We start from the raw sequence: 7,520 nt of genomic DNA on the forward strand, positions 1-7,520 counted from the left end.
CAGATCATTGATAGAGGTTGATCAAAGTTTATCCGTGTTTATTAGTATTTTTTTTACTATTTTTATAAATAGTTTGACATTTTTTCTATATGTGAAAATTTCTCAATAGCTTTTGTAACTATTTTAAACTTTTATTAAATAAGTTGAATTAAACAAAATTAGGTAAAATCAAACCATATAAAATTCTAAACAATTTAATTCATAAGTCAAATTAATTTACTAAATATCATAACTAATTTCTTGTAATTTAAAATTAATACTTATTAAATACTATTTTATTTTCTCAATGTTTTCTTTTAAACCCCGATTACCAACCAGTATTATAAAGTATATAATAATTCCAAACTAATCTTAATTGAAATAATTTTAACCATTTTAAAATTGTGAACCGTCAATTAATTAACTTCTGAAATAATTACTTTTTTTTTTCTTTTCAATATAATTAGTAGATTTTTGGCTTTCTTGAGATTATGACTCCTCGATTAGGAATAAATTTGTTAAAATTTTCTACTTTATTTTATCAACTTCGTATTTTATTTTTCCAGATATAAATGTTATCTTAGTCCAACCGCAATATTTTAATATAACAGAGCAACTTATTTTTCCAAACTTTGAATCTATTATCACCATATTTTAGTGCTTTAGTGTTTGGTATGTATTCAGAAAATGCTTATTTTATATTGGTCCCAAATTTTCTGGAATGTTCAATTTTTTTTATCGTTGAATGCTCAAATATTTCATTTTAGTACGTATATTTTTTTTTAAAAAAAAAATCTAAATAATAATTTAGAATGTAGCATTTTTAAAGATAATGATAAATGTATAATAGTATTTTTTTAAAAATTACAAATATAGCAAAATCTATATGCTGATAGACTTTTATCAGCAATATGGTCTATCACTGATAAACTATATGAATTTTGTCATATTTATAATTTTTTTTACATTATATTATATTTGTTAATATTTTAGACTTAATTACTATATTGGCAACGATTTCTAGTCTAACTAAATATACACCATAACATGTTTAAACATAAATATCTACTGATTAAGTAAGTTATATGTAAAAAGGTTTCCTATTAAAAAAGGAAAACGAAATCTTGTCATGCTTATGATATCCAATTTATTAAACAATTTATCACAATGACCAAAGTGATTTTTTAAGAAAAACTAAAGTAAAAGTTTGAACTTCTCTGAGTAAAAAGAAAATATAATAAACACGAACATTTTGGCACACATAATATTTTAAATCTATATAATCTTTGATATATTGGGCGGGAGATTAAGTTTTTTAAGAAAAAAAGGGGAAAAAATTCATAGGTAAATACTATTTTAGTCTTTAGTTTGTTCAATTTTAGCGTATGTGCTTTCAATAAATATTAAAGTCAATCTCTAGAAGTTAATTTGTACCGATCTTGGTTATACCATAATAAAAAATTAAATTGCAAATCGAGTCCTTATAATTTGAAAAAAAAAAAAGAAGTTAATTTAGTCACTATAATTTATAATTAGAATTAAGTTCTTGTAAGTCGATAAAACCTTCATAAATAGTCCACGGGGGAGAGATTATCTATGAGAATTTTATCAAACCATAAAAACTATTATGAAGTTTTATAAAAGTATGAACTAAATTATAACTTTTAAAATCAAAGGAACTAAATTTTAACTTTTTTCAAATTATATGGACTAATTTTATAACTTAACCTAATGATACATTTCATGTAATAAAATACAATATGTGAATATGTTAGCAAAATTTATAGTAAAAATGATACTAGACAACAAATTTTTTTTAAAAAAACTTGAAGATATAGAGACTAAAATTGAAAATGATAACAAACTTCAAAGTACACTTACAACAATAATCAAGAATTATTGTATTGAGATCTAAATTTAAGTATGCATGAAAAATATAAAGGAATATAAGGACTAAAAATAGCAAACCATAAAAAATAATATTTAAACAAAAGTGATTTTTTTAAAAAAAGAAAAAGGAATTTATTATTCGTAGGTAGAAGTAGTAGGTTTCCAATTAATGCCACCTCTGTCATTATTAATGACGATATTCTGATGATTTAGTACTTTTTTTTTTTTTTTTTTAGAAGTTGTTGATATAATACTATTTTCTTTATAGAATATTATAAATATTGTTATTAAATTTTGCCAAGTTGTATTGAATGGGACTTTAAATTAAAGGCCACACAAGTCTGTTCATTTGTTTTTGTTATAGTTGAAACAGATAACAATGAAATAAAATATACTCTAAATTAGTTTGTTTGCAAACCTTTTTTTCTTAAGAAATGATTTATAACAACAAACAAGCTTTAAAAGAAAATAATAATTATCATATATTATTTTTTCCAAAAGTTATGAGTGGCCAGCTTATACTTTTCTCAAATTTTCAAAATGAAAATTGTAATTCTACTAACATTAAGTTGAGTGTAATACTTAAGTAACATCCTCTAAAGTTAATGCAAGTTGTTTTTTGTTTTTTTTTTTTGTTTTAAATAGTTATTTTGTTATTTTATATATATATATAAATAAATAAAATAACTACTTTGAAAATGATTTTTTTTTTAAAAAAAAAATCATTTTCTGGTGGAGAACATGTCATGCCACAATTTTCTCTGCAAGAATTTGAATTCTTCTTCCATTCAAGAAATTGACACACTGACCTTCCATGAACCATCTTTCTCCAACCTAAAATTTTCCCTTAGATTTTTTTTTTTTTTTTTTTTTTAAAAAAAAAAAAACGGCATATTTATTAAAAAGAATCAAAGGTTGTTTTTTTTAGGTAAAAAATTCAGCTTTGGAATATATTTCAAGGTTTCGATTATTATATGATTTTGGACTACCTAACCAACATTGATTGTTATTTTTCTCAATTATAATAACCTATTACATTTTAATATTAGCAACAAATCCAAGTCAAATTAAAATTCACTTAATTCTTTTGAGTATAATAAGCTTGATCTCTCAACTTATTTCTCTATTTGAGATATAATGTCATACATGTATTAATTATTTAAATTCTGATTTTAATTTGACTTGTGTTTTAAATTAATGCATTAAGCATAAGGTTGAGTTGAACTAAAATGTGTAACTATGTATATGTCAAGGTGTGACTTGGGGGCTAAGAAGCTAGCATTATTCTATTTTACCTAATAAGTTTATCAAATTTTTTCTTTTTTGGAATAACAATGACTCAACATTTTTTTTTCTTTAACTATCAATTTTTTCTTTGAACATAATGAAAGTGGCTTCTATGATCCTAATAATAATCAAATATATTTTCTTTGACCGACTTAATTGATAAGAAACTTAAAAGTTTTTTTTTTCCTTTTTTAGCCCGTCTCTATGGTTAAGATATTTATTCAATTCATTCTCTTTAAGTGGTTCAAATTTCTACCAACACATGTATTTTTAGTAAAACAAACAAAATCTTGAAACTATAATTTGCTTTAAAAAAGAATAAATTTTGCTATTTTGTGTAAATAGTTTCCTCATTTTTCTATTTTTGAAAATTTTCTTAAAATATATCTCAATTACAAATATTTATTTTTAATAAATTGAAAAAAAAAACTCCATATTTTAATTATAGATTTAATGGCTAATGTTGATCCAAATCTTCTGGTTATTTAATCTATCCTCTTACATCTTAGATATTAATTTTATATTAAAGTCAACCAAAACCTTTCAAGTTTATTTTTTTCCCAAATAATTTTTCCAAGCTAGTGATGATCTCTATTCTTTTGTTCCTACATGATATGCCATATATATTAGTTAGTTAAATTCTCATTGTGATTTATGTTTGGAATAGGTTATGGAATGATAAGCTGTAGTTTATTTGTCAAGATTAATATATATATATATATAGATAGAGAGAGAGAGAGAGAGAGTAAAATTTGTGAATTTTTATCTCCATGTTGCTATTAGAAAACTAGAAGTCTAGAATTATTCTATATAAGTTTTTTTTTTAATGGTTAATTTCTACGAAAAAGAAGTGAAGATTACTACAAAGTTAGTATTATTAATAGGTGGATCTACTTATAATTGATTTTAGACACTGAATAACAAGTAGCAAACACTAAAAAAATATTGAGAAGAAAAAAAAGAGATCGCTAACCATGTACAGTACAATAACATCTATGTCTGGAAGATGGAGAAACTTCACTAATAAAAGAGTTCAACAATTACAATTAAATACTTATCTGTTAGTCTCCTTATATAGTAACTCATGTAAGCTAACTCTTAGTTTTTAACTTAAGTTCTACCTAAATTTGAGATCCAAAAGGTTGAGATCTTTTTGGAGTCGTTTGATTTTTTTAAGAAACTGACTTCCTTGATAATCTATTCCATCTCTTGTTTATAGTAATTGAGAAATGTTTTTGAAATTTGGATCAATTAATTTTAAAATCTATGAAAAGTAGTTTATCTCATTTCGTTTCTAAATTATTAAATACTATCGATAGACTAGGCTCTCTCTTTATCTTCCTGTGTCCCAATAAACTTTTACCTTACTGTCCTCGGCTCAAATCACAAGTTAGTCACCTTTTTTTCTTCTTTTATTTGTATGATCTTTTCATTTTATTATTTCTTTAGTTTTTTATATTCCTTAATTTTGCAAGAGGTATATTTGTAGATTAGTTTAATTTTAAAATTATATTTAGATTTATATATTATATCAAATTTGTATATATTTTTTTTTTTTTAATTTTAAATTTTGTAATAGACACCTTTATATATTATTTTGAATTTTAAATATCTTACTACATTTGAAACCAATTGGGATTTAACAATATATAAATTTTCTTTACTAAAATATTCACTTAACTTCTCTGTTAGGATTTTACAACTACAATATTTATATAATAATATAATTGAGCTGGATTTGAGTCGACGTTATTTAAAATGAATGAACCGAGTGAAAAATAATATTGCAAACTAGGTTGAGCAATATTTGAAAGATAGAAGCAATTATATTATTATTGTTAATTTTGCATCGTGTTGTATTTGATAATGTAAATTTTTTATATTTTAGTGCATATTGTGTGTATATATATATATATATATATATATATATATATATAGAAGAAGCATATTAACTTTTTAGTTGTTAAAACCCAAAAACCAAGAAACAATAAATAAGAAAAAAGTTGTTTATGTATATTTTTAAGAAACAAGAAACATAAATAGTTACAAACATATTCCTGTTTCCCGTCGTTAAAAAACCAAGAAACATGAAACATGAAACAAGAAATAAGAAACATAAAATAGGAAATGAGAGTGTTATCAAACAGGTCCTTTACTTCCATAACTGTTCTTTCCTCAACAAATATTTAAGGTCCCCTCAAACTATCTTACTAATTACGCTCCCTCTAAGAGGCCGTTTGAGGGGTTTGGAACTGGTTGGGCTTGAAAGCCCATGTTTGGTTTGCTTGGATTTAAATGCTGGTTTGATTTGCATCCTACTATCCCCGGTTTCCCATTCCCACTGTTTCAAATCCCATATTTTACTTACCCGGTTTCCAATGCACGTGTTTCACTTTCTCAGTTTCACATTCCACCGTTTCATTTTGCTTTTCCCACCATTTCACAGGCTCATCTCTCTCTCTTTGTTTGGTTTTCTCCTCTCACACGCTTTCTCCTTCTTCCATCTACTCCTCTATGAAACCATCAATGCTCTGACTTTTCCCTTCAATGCTCCTCTAATCTTCGTCTTCCTCCTGACTTTTCTGTCTCTGAAACCTTAATCTGTAGAACCTCTAAACAAAGTGAATGTCGAAGCTCTCTCTTGTCGCTCCAACGACCAAAAATTACTTCTCTTATTGCTGTCAAGTAGGATGGGATCTTCTGACATTAGAAGTTCAGTAAGAGAGCTGTCAAGTCCGTAATATATTTTGTTTTATAATCTTAGAAAAAAGTTTGCGACAAATTTTGTTTTAACCTTAGAAAATAGTATTATAATAAATTAGTTAAACACAATATTATCAGAGAGTTTTAAACAATTTTATAACAAATTTTTCAAACACAATATTATAAAAAACATAATCTTAGAAAACAGTTTTATAAGAAATTTTGTAAACACCTTATTATCAAAAGGTTTTAAACAGTTTTATAACAAATTTTAAAAACACAATATTATAGAAAACATAACCTTAGAATATAGTTTTATAACAAGTTTTGTAAACACAAAATTATAAAAAAAATTTAAATAGTTTTATAACAAATTTTACAAACACAATATTATAAAAAAAGCATAACCTTAGAAAACAATTCTATAACAAATTTTGTAAACACAATAATATCAAAACGTTTTAAACAGTTTATAACAAATTTTACAAACACAATATTATAAAAAAATACATAACCTTAGAAAACATTTTTATAACAAATTTTAAAAACACAATATTATGTTTCATATGTGATATTTCTTTTTTTTTTTTTTCTTTTTTAAGCACTTTACAATTTAGGAAATTATGATTAATGTTGGATAGTTTTTTTTTTTTTTTTTTTTTTTTTTTTTTTTTTTTTAAATCTAAAAAGTATTTATATAATTTAAGAAATTATGAGTTGTATGTGATAATTTTTTTTATTTAGAAAGTACTTTAGAATGTAGAAAATTATGATTTATGTGCGATAATTTTTTTTCTAAAATTTAGAAAGTACTTTAGATTTTAGAAAATTATGATTTATATATGATAATTTTTTTTTTATTTAGAAAGTACTTTAGAAGGTAAGAAATTATGATTCAGATGTGATAATTTTTTTTTATTTAGAAAGTATAATTTTTTTTTTATTTAGAAAGTACTTTAAAATCTAGGAAATTATGATTTATATGTGATAATTTTTTTTTTATTTAAAAAGTACTTTAAAATCTAGAAAATTATGATTTCTATGATATAATTTTTTCTAATATGATGTAGAAAACATATTTAAGAAATAGTAAAAATAATAAGTAAAGAAAAAACAGTTCAATTCCAACCATGCAATCCAAAAGCAGTAACCAATAACAAAACAAATCCAATTCTGCACTCCAAACACCGTAATTTGATTCCCAATAATCTTGATTATATTATAGTAAATTTCTAGTAATCTTGATTACATTCTAGTCCCAATAAGAATTAGGTCTCTTTAAGTGCAACTAGAACTTTTGAACACTCACGTGACAAACAACAAGTAAACCCCTTAGCTTGGCCTACATGATCATAGGCTACAAGCTTCAATAACAACGCTAATACCATGGCTTCAACCACATGTTTTGAAAAAAAAAATTCTTTCAAGATTAATTATCGAAAAAATAATCAGGAAAGCGATGCCACAAATCTACCATAAAAAGGGAAATATTTTCAGACAAAAAATTGAACAACATGAGACAAGTTACTTGACAAGCTGCAAATTATTTTGCCTGCATAAAAGATAGCCAACCAAAGTATAACAATTGTATTGTATCCACCATATGTGAATATATCTCATCGTAATCAATATCAATCCTTTGTGAGAATTATATTGTGGAA

This window comes from Benincasa hispida, chromosome 4 (genome assembly GCF_027475165.1).
Source record: "Benincasa hispida cultivar pf3 chromosome 4, pf3_genome.v1.1, whole genome shotgun sequence".
In the NCBI taxonomy this organism is placed as follows: Eukaryota; Viridiplantae; Streptophyta; class Magnoliopsida; order Cucurbitales; family Cucurbitaceae; genus Benincasa; species Benincasa hispida.